We start from the raw sequence: 13194 nt of genomic DNA, 5'->3' as shown, positions 1-13194 counted from the left end.
CGCGGGCCGGCGCAGCGTGGCCTTCGGAGCCGGTGGGTTCGGCCGCTGCAGGTGTGGCGGCCGGGCGGGGTCGCACCCACCGCGCGGGGCTTGGCCTTGAGCTGCTGCTTCTCGGGGCCAATTTATTTACAGAGTTGAGATAAGCCTTCGGAACCCGCTCCCGGGGCAGTCGGCGCGCTCAGAGCGCCAGTTACATGATTTGCCCTATTATCCGGCCCCAGCTGGAAGGAGGCGAGACAAGGCGCTGGCCTGGAGACCGGCCGCCGTGGGGAGTTGCTGGGGAGGAGGAGGAGGAGGAGGAGTTGGGCGCGGGAGAAACCACCCGCTCTGCTCTGGGTGCGAGCTTCCTCCCAGAGGGGCTCGGACCTCTGTGTGCCCGCGGAGAGTCCCTCCCTCGCCCCCTTTTGTCTCCTTGAGTCTCGGATGAGTCGCGTGGAAGCCGAGGTTGGAAAGCACCTTGGTGTCTTCGGGGTGGAGTGGGCAGCGGTGTGGGTGAGTGTGCAGTTTTTGGTGGCGAGACCTTCCCCCCGCCATCTCCCCGGGGGTCTGGGCCTGCTGGAGGTAGGGGTCTGTTTGTTTTTTTCCTCCCACATAAAGATTTGCCTTGGAGCTCGGATTTCAGCCCTGAAGGCTCTCTTGCGAGACACTTCTGCAAGTTAATGCCTAATCTGCGCCTTGGGTGTATGGAGAGAAAGTTTTGACAGAGGGCCTGTGGACTGCATTTCCCTAACTGCTGTAGGTGCCCCTGAGTGGAAGCCAGGGATGCGTGGCCTTGGGAGGCCCTTGCCTTGATCTTAAACATCCGGTTCTGGGATTTTGCTTTGGGTGGCAGTTATGCTTTCCACAGACGGGGAGATTTTCCCAGAGACGACACAGGCAGCACTTTTCCCCATTTTATTTAGCTCGGGCCCTTGTGACTGGGCCCTTAGTTTCTTTCTATCTGAAGGAGAGGAAACTTCAGCCCCTATGACTGAGTCCAGCGTACTTGTTTACAGCACCTACCCAGTGAAGGGAAACTAATGAAGAAGCTGTAAAACGCCCCTACTCTCCCCCTCCCCTCTTTTTTTTTCTTGTGGCATTGGAACTCTGCTTGGAAATGCATCAGGAAAAAAAATAGAGATGAAATGCGAAAAAGGACCTACTAGGGTTTTTGCTTGTTCTCTCTGCATCAGCTCCTGTAAACTGTCCAGCTTTTCCTGCCTGCAGCAAGTTTTCTGTCAGCCCCCTGTGGTCTTTCTTTTTAAGAAGTGTGGTTCATTTCAGAGCACAAAGAGGTTAGATTGTGCTGCTGAACTTCATTGAAAAAATGCTGCTCAGTGAATGGTTGCATTAAGTTTCCTTTGCAGGCTTTTGAGTAACACTGCTCTCTTCAGAGAGAGGAGATACATTAGGACCGTCCCGGGCTGTGACAGCTTCAAACCAGCAGAATTAAGACCCAAAATAGGTGAAGAAATCTCAGCACCTCACTGGATGGTAGTACTGGTGACCTCCAGCGGAAAGGAAGTTGGACTCCTAGCAAATGAGGCTGGGAAAGAAGGGGGCAGTAGGGCTTGTTCCAGGAGAGACCTCTTTTGTTCAGTTTTTTTTTTTAGCTGTCTCACTCAGTTTGGCTTTCCTCTGAAGGACCTTGATCAGATGTATAGGAACTTAATCCTTCCCAGATACGGGTCTCTTTCTTGAGGGGAGGAATGAGTTTAAAATGGTTGCCCAAAGTAAATTACCTCGAGTTGTATAAGGTGGTCGTGCAGTCTGCTCTTCTGATTGGTGCAGAGCAATCTCTCTTCCCTCCACTGCACCATTCTCACTGGGAAGTCAGAGTGGCTTAGCATCTGGGCCTTTGTTACTTTGCTTATGGAATTCCTGCATTTTCCAGACTTAGAAATCCCCTTACTACCTTAATAGGAGAACAGACTGTCTAAGCAGAGGAGTGAGCTGGAATCTATAGAGTGACCAGGGGAAGGAGTTTGTGAGGATCATGCCAAGTATTGGTTTTGGAAAGAGATGGGAAAGTAGATATTGATGATGGTGGGGTGTTCTAGACCCTTATTGGCTGGGCACCACATTACTTGGATCTCTCTCTGCTGCTATTAATTTGTAGTCACCTCATTCTACAGGCTGAAGCAGGATTTTTATATGCAGAAGGAGAGCTAAAATTTTCAGCTGCCTAAACTGCCCCTAGGGCCAAGGAGAGAAGGGCAGTAATGTATTTGGAGTGTGAGGGAAGCCGAGCTGTGTATAGTGCAGCTGTATTAGGAATGGTAGTCAAGTATGGGTTTTCCAGAACTGTGCTTGGCAACCATTTTTTTTTTTCTGTGTGGTGGCAGTGAGCTTGGTCTTGGCAGGATTAGATGATTCAGCATGGAAATAAATGCTCTCCCTTATTTCCTAAATGTCCCAAAGGTTCTTTCAGATAGCTGGTCAGTAAACAGGAGGCATTAGATAATAACGCTGGATTCTAACAGTTCAGAGTGGGCAGCAGCCAAGAGAACCAGGGTATATCCTTCATTTCCCCAATTCTCTGACAGTCATTAAAATCTCTCTTGGAGGTGACACAATGTTAGATGCCAGAATTCTGAATGAGATCTGGTTCCTGCCCTTGGTTATTCCATCTAGTAAGGGAAAGATACTTGCAAACAAATAGTTATCATGCTGTGATAAGTGCTAGAACAGAGATACTATGGAAGCCAGAGGAAGGCTGAAACCCTATTTGGGTTTACCTGGGAGATTTGACAAATGAGGTGACATGAGAGGGTTTTTTTGTTTGTTTTTTTGTTTTTTTTTTTTTTTTGAGACGGAGTCTCACTCTGCTGCCCAGGCTGGAGTGCAATGGCACTATCTCCGCTCACTGCAAGCTCTGCCTCGCGGTTCACGCCAGAGGAAATTAAGAAGAAATAGTCAGGGAGGTAGGAGAACCAGGATTTTATTCCTCTCCTGGGATAGAGACCAACTCTACTGAAGAAGCAGGTCACATATGAGCATAGTTTTAGGTTTTAAAGTGGTGGTTAAAACCCAGCACACTTGGTTGATGGTGGTTGGTTCAGATGGAATTAGACTTTTGTTTTCACAAAGCTTTAACGACTAAATAGTCTTTACTTGCTGGGCTGGGCTAGGAATAAAAGAGAACATTCACATTTCAACGTTGGTAACATCTATCTGGTATTTATGAAATTCAGAATTGTCACTAAGTGTGGGTTATACGAAGCTAGTTAGGACCAATTTTCATTTATCCTAGTGCAGAAAATAACTTATAAAACTTTCTGCACAGAGGGTTACAAGTGAAGAGTCTGCATATTACTTAAAGTACAAAATTGATATCGTAGAAAGACTATGCTTTGGATTTCTTCTGTTTTGGGCTCCAGTCCTAGTTTTTGCAGTTAATTTCTACTGTGTGACCTTGGAAAAGATTTCTCTGATCTTTTGGGTTTCTCATCTGTTAAAATAGGGATGATAATACTAATTTCTTGGGATTCATGAGAATATAAATGAGCTCTGGGCATATATTTGTCCTTTAATGTTTCATTTTATTTTACTTTACTTTATTTTGAGGTGGAATCTTGCTCTGTTACCCAGGCTGGGGTGCAGTGGCACGATCTCGCCTCACTGCAACCTCTGCCTCCCAGGTTCAAGCAGTTCTCCTGCCTCAGCCTCCTGAATAGCTGGGATTACAGGTGCAAGCCACCATGCCTGGCTAATTTTTTCTGTATTTTTTTTAGTAGAGGTGGGGTTTCACCATGTTGGCCAGGCTGGTCTTGAACTCCTGACCTTGTGGTCTGCCTGCCTCAGCCTCCCAAAGTGCTGGGATTACAGGCGTGAGCCACTGCGCCCGGCCTATTTTATTTTTTAATTGTTTTCTCTCCTTTTTTTTTTTTCTATCTCCTACCCGAAGGAACCTTTAATGTTTAGAAAAACGTTGATTTATATCTTATTTAAGCTTTATAATATCCTGAAGGATAGTATTACACAGATGAATAAATTTAGGCATAGAGACTTAAAATTACTGTCTAAGAGCCAGGCTCCAGATTTCTGGGTGAAGGTTTCACATTGTATCACAGAACAAAGTTTTAAAATCACAGTAGATGACTTGGGTTAAGTGAGATAATTGTGAAAATGCTTTAATTTAACAAATTATTGTTAAATATGTTAGTATCATTATTGTTGTTAGTTTTAGTTTCTGAAGTATAGTCACACACTTTAAGTGACATACATTTCCCGATCTCTGAACTGTGGAGAATTTCTTTTCCCCTTATTATGGGAGAAGTTTTATGATATGTAAGTCACATTGAAATTTTCATACAAAAATAATACAAAATAAAATAAAATACAAAAAATACAAGAAATAAAAACAAAAATAATTTAAAAAATAGTACAAAATGATGAAATTTTGTGAACACAGTGATTGGAAAATGTGAGCTGAGGATTTGGGATTGTTTACCTAGGTGATGCTCTGAAGCAACCTCTTGGTTATATGTAGATTGAGCTTATTTATCCTTTTTAGTGGATGTCGTTCTTTTTTTTTTTTTTTTGAGACAGGGTCTTGCTTTGTTGCCCAGGCTAGAGTGCAGTGTGGTGAGATCAGGGCTCACTGCAACCTCCACCTCTCAGGCTCAAGTGATCTTCCCACCTCAGCCTCCCGAGTAGCTGGGACTAACAGGCATGTGCCACCATGCCTGGATAATTTTTAAGTATTTTGAAGAGACAAGGTCTCACTATATTGCCCAGGCTGGTCTCAACCCCCTGGCCTCAAGTGATCATCCCGCCTTGGCCTCCCAAAGTGCTGAGATTACAGGCTTGAGCCACCGTGCCTGGCCTACACTCAGTTTTTAAGTTCCTTTTTAAAACAAAGTCCTAGAGTTGGAGTGGATTGTTTTTAGCCAGAACAAAAGAGTAATTGCTACTTCTGGACATGAACACTGTTAATTCAGAAAGTGAGTCAAGTCTGTCTGCTGGGAAGTCACAAGTTTTGGCCACATTCATGCTGTTGAAATAATAAAATGTGTCCATGTGCTAACAGTGCTTATGGGAGCTACTGCCTTGTCTTGGGCTTGTTGGCAAGTGACGTAATACAAACCAGGGAAATGCACCAGCTTAAGCCTATTATACTGGTATTTTTCAGTACCAATTCCAGGTTTAAGAGATCATGGTGGAAAGAATACTTCAGAGTGCATATCTGAGAACAGAAACATCCCAAGATCAAAAGTCACAAATGAACAATTATAGATTGTAAGGAGTCTGTTGTGTTTTCTCAGTGTTCTTGAAAACACCCAGTCTTTACTCCTTTTTCTAAGTAAGGTTGGCCCTTTCAGCTTCTGATAATTATATATTGAGCCATGTTGTGACTAGGTTGTATGGAATGCTAGAGCTCCTGTTTTTACTCTCATGGTTTTGATTGGAGTTGAAGCCTCTCTTGTCTGGCTTCTATTGGTGGCATTTACTAATTTTCTGGCCTGGTAAATGGCTTGTGGTAGCTAAGAATGTTTATTCCAGTTTTTTGGAGACAGGGTCACCCATGCCAGAGTGCAGGTGGTACCATTGTGTAGCTCACTTTAACCTCAAACTCCTGGGCTCAAGTGATCCTCCCATCTCAGCCTCCCAAGTAGCTAGGATTAAAGGTGCATGCCACCATGCCCAGCTAATTATTTTATTTATTTGTATTTTTTATTTTTTTGGAGACGGAGTCTCACTCTGTCACCCAGGCTGGAGTGCAGTGGTGCGAACTCGGCTCACTGCAAGCTCCGCCTCCCAGGTTCACGCCATTCTCCTGTCTCAGCCTCCCGAGTAGCTGGGACTACAGGCGCCCGCCACATGCCCGGCTAATTTTTTGTATTTTTAGAGGGGGTTTCACCGTGTTAGCCAGGATGGTCTCGATCTCCTGACCTCATGATCCGCCCACCTCGGCCTCCCAAAGTGCTGAGATTACAGGCGTGAGCCACCGCACCCGGCAATTATTTTATTTTTTTTAGAGAGACGGGGTCTTGCAATGTTTTCTAGGCTAGTCTCAAACTAGCTTCAAGCCATCCTCTTGCCCTGGCCTCCCAAAACGCTGGGATTTCAGGTGTGTATCTTCTGAAAGTAATCAGTTTGTTACTTCTAATGAAATTTTTTTTCTTCCAGAGCTTCTCAGTTTCTGAAGTAAAAGAATTAATCTCTGATTCTTTGTCTCTTTCAGGGCTTTTCATAATTTGACCTACTCTGCACACCCAACTATACCAACTGTTACTGCCTAACACAGCTCTCTTCTCCATTTGGACTGGTCTTAGCAACCTTAGCAACCCTTCACCCTGTGTCCTGTGCCTTTGTTTACATTCTCTTTTCCAGGAATGCCCTCTCCCTTCCAGATTATTCAAATCTTTTTTTTTTTGAAACAGAGTCTCGCTCTGTTGCCCAGGCTGGAGTGCAGTGGCATGATCTCAGCTCACTGCAACCTCTACCCCCTGGGTTCAAGTGATTTTCCTGCCTCAGCCTCCTGAGTAGCTGGGATTACAGATGCATGCCACCACGCCCAGCTAATTTTTGTATTTTTTAATAGTGACGGGGTTTCACCATATTGGCCAGGCTGGTCTCAAACTCCTGACCTTGTGATCTGCCCGCCTCGACCTCCCAAAGTGCTGGGATTACAGGCATGAGCCACTGTGCCTGGCCATAGTAAAATCTTTAAAAGATTTTTATTAAAGAAGTAAGATGTAATCCCAGCATTTTGGGAGACCAAGGCAGGCGGATCACTTGAGGCCAGGAGTTCGAGACCAGTCAACACGACGAAACCCTGTCTCTACTAAAAATACAAAAATTAGTCAGGCATGGTGGTGCAATCCCGTGGTGCCAGCTACTTGGATGGCTGAGGCACAAGAATTACTTGAACCTGGGAGACAGAGGAGGCTGCATTAAGCCAAGATCACACCACTGTACTCCAGCCTGGACAACAGAGCAAGACTTTGTTGCAAAAAAAAGGACTTTGTTCTAGAAAAGTCCTGGGATGAGGGGTAATTCTTTTTCAAGGCAAATCTTCTAGAAAAGAATTAGCAAGTTAGTATCTAAACTTAATTCCCTGTACCTGCCCAAAATGTTCTCAAATACAACCCTCTCTTCTTTAACAGTCATCCCTAGAGCTGGGCATAGTCCTGGTTTCTAAGAAGGCTGAAGTAGGAGGATCACTTTAGTCCAGGAGTTTGAGGCTGCAGTGAGCTATCATCACCCCACTATACTCCAGCCTGGGCAACAGAGCAAGACCCTATCTCAAAAAAAAAAAAGCAAAAACATCATCCCTTAATCTAACCTCATGACTCAATTACAATGCGGCTTCCCAGAGAGTAGATTTCCACTGTCATCCATCATTTACATAACCTCTTCATTAATCCTGCCCATCACATAAAACTCAAATTCTTCCTACTGGCATTCCAGACCCTCCTCTCCCTACCCATAATCTCAATATCATTCTTTCAGTGCTTCTAAGTGGCTCACCCATCTCCCTAATACCACTTTCCCCATCATAGTATCTGCTTGTAGGTACTAGTAGAATATAGTGCACACAGTGAGCTTATTCATGGTTGTTGACTGACTAAAAAGCACAGAAAAATCACTTCCTATATGTCTCAATCCAACATGTTCCTGCAGGTTGAAAACTATAAACTCCAAAAAACACTTCAAGCAAGCCCTTTCTTTTCATCAACACAAAGGAATTGTGTTTATCGTTCTGAATAAAAATCACTATAGAAATTTGCCATGGTAAGAGGAAATCCAGTGGTACGTCTGGCAATGCTCTTGTCTAAAAGAAAGATGCTGACTGACCAATTATTTAATTAGTCTTAGGTGAGTACTCAAATCATCCCTGATAATTGGAACATTCCTGATGGTTGACACATGGTCATACAGAAGAAAGCAATTTTGAACAGAGAAAAATAAAAGCTTGTACCCAATGAAAGCAGACTTACACTATAACACAATTTTAGGTAGCCACAGCAAGTGGAGGATATCAGATCCCAGGCAAGCAAAAAAGATCCCATCCTTGGCCAGGTACGGTGGCTCACGCCTGTAATCCCAGCACTTTGGGAGGCCGAGATGGGTGGATCACCTGAGGTCAGGAATTTGAGACCAGCCTGGCCAACTTGGCGAAACCCCATCTCTACCAAAAATACAAAAATTAGCTGGGCATGGTGGTACATGCCTGTAGTCCCAGCTACTTGGGAGGCTGATGCAAGAGAATCGCTTGAACCCAGGAGGTGGAGGTTGTAGTGAGTCCAGATTGTGCCACTGTACTCCAGCCTGGGTGACAGAGTGAGACTCCATCTTAAAAAAAAAAAAAGGTCCCATCCTTGCTCACTCCATTCTTTCCCAAGCATCTACCTGTTGGTCAGCTTGCCTCTCCATCCCCTGCCCCTACACACCCCCCGCCCAACAACCACAGAAAGCATATTATCTAAAGCTCTGTATACTTTCTTGTATTTTTTCAATTTTCCACATTAATATGTGTTCATAATATGAAAAGAAATTATTCAAAAATATAAATCAAAGTCCATGACGCTAAAAATCACATATGCACTGATATGCTCGCCCCTTTGCCCCTTCTCTCAAGAGAAATTCCCTGCCAAGTAATCCACATACATAAGAAGTATAAAAAGTCCCTACACTAAAAGAGCATAAAACTTCATTATGGAAACACAGTAGTCCCAGCTATTTGGGAGGCTGAGACAGGAGGATCATGAGTCCAGGAGTTTGAGGCTACAGTGAGCTGTGATCACGCCATTGCACTCCAGCCTGGATGACAGAGGAAATATTAATTTTAGAATAATCAGAGAAAGCCGCATGAATAAATTAATAAGTATTTATTGAATGTCTACCACGAACCAGGGAGTAGGTGACGTGCTGAGAAGACAAAGATATTGTCCTTGTATCTCTATGATCTTACTGCTTAATGGAGGAAACATATTGGCAAACTGACAGTTACTGTCTATTGTAGGGAGGGCTATCATATAGATAAATGCTGGTGCTGTGGTAGTGAAGAGGAGTACCCAGTATAGCCAGAGTGAGAAAGTGTCCAGGAAGGCATCCAAGAGTAAGTGAAACCTGAACTGTTACCTAAAGGATGTGGGACCCTGAGCAAAAAGTTTGGGGAAAGAGCATTCTGGGCAGCATGAACAGAAGTAAGGGGATGAGCAAGCTTGAGAGGGGGAATATTGGGCATTGATAAGGTTAGAGCATAGGATGTGAGGGAAGGAGAGATGAGATGAGACAGGGAGAGTGGGCAGTGCAAAAATGTTTACTGGCTTTGTATGTCATATTGTATAGAGCTTGGACTTTATCCTAAAGGCTTTTGGGAGCCATTGAATAAAAATAGGCAAGGAAGACTATGCTTAGATTTACATTTTAGGAGTACTTTTCTTCTGGCAGCAGTACCAAGGAAGGTAGGGACGAGGAGGAAAGACTAGTGGCGGACAAGTTAGGAAGCTGTCACAGGAATTTAGGCAGGGAGTGAAACTAAGGTTGTGAAAGTAGTAATGTAATAAAGCAGGCAAATCAAGAAATGTGAAGGGGTAACATCCATGTGTTTTCATGACTAATTGAATGTGGTATATGAGGGGGAGAGGGAAGAACTTAGGATGACTTGGAGGTTTCTGGCTTGAGTATTTGTGTGGGTGGGTCGTGTCATGAACTAAAATAGAGAATATAAGAGGAGGAAGGTTATTTTCTGTGAAGTGGTGGCAGTGATGGTCCAGGAGAAGATACTGAGTTTAATTTAGGTTACATTGTGGTTGAGGCTTCTGAGGAATGCTAGGTAGAGATGTCCAGGAGGTAGTTGGTTGTAATGAACATGAAACTTAGGAGAGTGATAGGTGAGAGGGTGAGAGAGGCATCAGCTTATCAAACCACAGCCATATGAGGGGAGAAGGAGCTGGCTTTAGGAGTGTATGTATATTGAGACAAAAACTCTGGGGAACTCCAACAGGAGAGTGGTGTCAGAAGCAGAGAAAGAGGATCTCCTGAAGGAAATTGTCCACAGAAAGAGAGTGGCCAGAAAGGTAAGAGGAACAGGAGAGAAGTGAGTTTCAAGGAGTGTGTGACACACAGTGTAGATTATGCAGAGGTCAAATAAGGCAAAGACTATAGATGTCCGAAATAAAGGTTACTGCTACTGGAACATTTTCAGTGGAGTTGTGGGAAGTGAATGGAAAGTGCAGAAGAGGAGTCAGTGACCTTTGGAACTTGGACTTTGAAGGAAGAGAGAGGAAGAAGACAGGTGAAGAAGGGTGGGGAGAGTTTTGTTTATATATTGTAACACAGGAGAGACTTGAGCATGTTTATTTTAAGTGCTGTTTTGAAAGAGCCAGTAGAGAAGGAAGATATAATACAATTCAAAGACGGGGAGAAAAATTGTTGGAGTGTGGAATCTAGAGTCAAAAGTTGTGTCTTTTAGAAAGATCAGAGGGTTAAAAAGTAAGAATGCAGGTGATTAAGTTGGTTGGCTAGAGGTGTAGGAACTTGAGGGAATTTCTCCTGATGCTCATATTCTCTCTATGAAGTAGGAGGTGAAGTTATTTGCTGAGAGTCAGGAGGAAGGAGAGAAGGGGTGTGTGTATGTGTGTGTGTGTTTGTGTGTGCGCGTGTGTGTGTGTATGTGTGTGTGTTTTCCCTCTAGCCCTAGAAGCACTCAACAACCTGATTGTAATAGATTCCAAGGCAGACAGGTAGATTGATCTAGGATCAGAATTTTCCAGCATAGTTTTGAGGGAAGGATATGGGGTCCTTGTAGTTTGTCTAAAAATGTAGCATTAGTTTGATTATCATTGTTTGTACGTATTGTTCTCTGGCTGGCTTGTATTTTGGCTCCCCAGTGAAATTGTCTACTCCTTTGGGAAGAAGCATATATGTAACTTTTGCATTCCTGCCTGTCATTTAGCAAAATGCTACGCAGAAATTAATTCTTAAGTTTTTGTTGAGATAATTTGACTTTTGGACAGGACATCTTGACTCTTGACATAGAGAGAGGCTTTCCTCACTTGTGGTCTTTAATCCCTATCTCATTATCTGACATGGATAGTGGAGGATTCGTTGGTTTGAGAGTGAACTCCAGGCCTAGCTTCTTCATTAGTCTTAACAGGTTAGCTTTACTACTCTCCCCAGGGCAGTTGAGCTTAGAAACATTTTTGAGCTTTGCTTTCCATGAAGGTTACGTAGTTAGTATACCCAGTTCTATTTGTACTAGGCTTTGTGAAGACCTGGGTGTTTACAAGACTGGACAGAGGGGCTATTGTGGAAAATGCCAGCCTCCTTCTTGTTTATTTTGGCAGGCAGGCAATGAAGGAGATAGTTTTGTTCTCATGACTCAGAGCCCTACCTGCCTTACCTTAACAGGTTCAATATAACCACCACCTTTCAGATGTGATAGTGTCCTTCAGAGTTTATCTGACCTTTATATCTAAAAAGAGTATTAGTTACCCTTTGTCCTCTACTTGCTTGATTTTTTTTCACTTTTATTCCAATGTAGAGGATATTTCCTAATGTGTTAGGGCCAGCTCAGAATTGATGTAGTTCTTTCCCATTGGCACATTCCTCATCTTTGGTTGTTTATTGCCATGTTCCCCTCAGTGTGGCTTGTTTTGTGCTCCTTGTTTTGTGAAGTTGGACTCTTATCAGATAAACTTGCCATGAGTCACACTGGGGAGTGGAAGTATGTCTCCACTAATTTGGAGAATCTTTGATCTTGTTTCACTCCCTGGTTTGGCTTGTCCGGTACAATTTGTCTCTCAACCTGCAAGAGGTGTGTGTGTGTGTGTGTGTGTGTGTGTGTGTGTGTGTACTTGGGTGTCCCTTGCCTGTGGCTTCACCTATTGCCATGAGTGGTTGACTTTAGGGCATGCCCCTTTGTGTATACAGACTTCCTCTACTATTGTTATCACCATCAGCAAAAATGTCTCTGTTAAGAGCCTCTTTGAATGTAGTATATAGTATATAACACTGAGAGTTCATAAACCCTCTGTCCTTAGGGATTTATAGTATATAATACACATTACAAATGACAAAAGACAATAAAGAATGTGTAAGCGGCTGAACAAATAATGGATGATTACTCCTCATTTAGCTATCATATTCACAGTAGAAGATATCCTAAAAAGACATGTAGTCAGTGAGGAAGAGGATTAACAGAGACAAGATCATCTTCAGCTCCAACTAAGATGGCAGAGAGCTGCCACCTGTGGCCCTTTGATGCCAGGTAATTTCCCTCTGATATCCTTTCTAGTCATGCAGGACCTTTTTGCCATATTATCCATACATACGGGGCAGGATCCTAACAGGACCCTTGCTCTCTAGTGGTAACCTGTCACTGAAGTGGGAGGCTCCAGTTTCCAACAGGGAGAGTGCCTGGAAGGCTTGGCTCTTCTGGTACAGTTATCTTTGTAACTTGAGGAAATTTATTCCAAACCTACTACAAACATTCGTGTGCTCACAAGCACCACAGACAGAGCAGCAGCCAAGGCGAGCTGCAGCTTGAGCATGGGTTAGTGTAGGGTTGGAAGGAAGCTAACTGACCTGGCCTGAGTCACCTCTAGAGGGGAAGAATGTAGCACTTGTCCCAGCCTTTGTTGGTTAGTTTCCCAAATGGAAAACAGGGACCAGAGTAGGTGGGGTACTTTGAGGTCCTCATACCTTTCAGAGGACTAGATCCTTGTTTTCATTCTTGTTCTTATTGTTAATAAGTGTAATAACAGTATTCATGTAATACTGCCTTTATTAGGAAGAATGAGGAACTGCCAAAGGGCTGGAAATTTTCTTTACTTTCCCTGTGGGAGAGAAAGATAGATGGAGCATTAGGTGCCCATCTCTCAGGCCTCCTCTCTCTGATTATCTTGTGGGAAGTACCTGGAAAGCAGTGAGGCATTGGAGGGAATGGTCTAGGCCTTGGCATGAATATGTGGTCGTGAAGGCATAAGACAAAATATCTTGTGTAGCTGTAGCACAGGTGCTGTGGTAAGAGGAAATAGGTTTGGGGGCAGTATTAAGGGGGCTAATAAATGTAGAAAATAGTATTTGTTGCTGTCGTTAGTTACTTCGCTTTGCCTTGCCTATATGTATTGTCTGATAGCAGAGCCGAAACTCCAGCATCCTTTTGTCTCCTCCTCCTCCTCCTCTTTTTCTTGATTATTTTCTGACTTATAAAGATGTATAATATCTTCAATAAATAGGCTTGTGATGACATGGAAAGTT

General features: G+C 43.7%; 1 protein-coding gene across 3 annotated transcripts in view; it reads left to right on the top strand.

The window, feature by feature from the left end:
* The window catches only part of MACF1 (microtubule actin crosslinking factor 1), a 401556-nt gene that overhangs the window by 21889 nt on the left and 366473 nt on the right, over positions 1 to 13194 (top strand). The gene's annotated exons all lie outside the window — the stretch shown is intronic.

Source organism: Pongo abelii, chromosome 1, assembly GCF_028885655.2.
Source record: "Pongo abelii isolate AG06213 chromosome 1, NHGRI_mPonAbe1-v2.0_pri, whole genome shotgun sequence".
NCBI lineage: Eukaryota > Metazoa > Chordata > Mammalia > Primates > Hominidae > Pongo > Pongo abelii.
The sequence above is the reverse complement of the archived record's forward strand: the minus strand, read 5'-3'. Positions and strand labels throughout refer to the sequence as shown.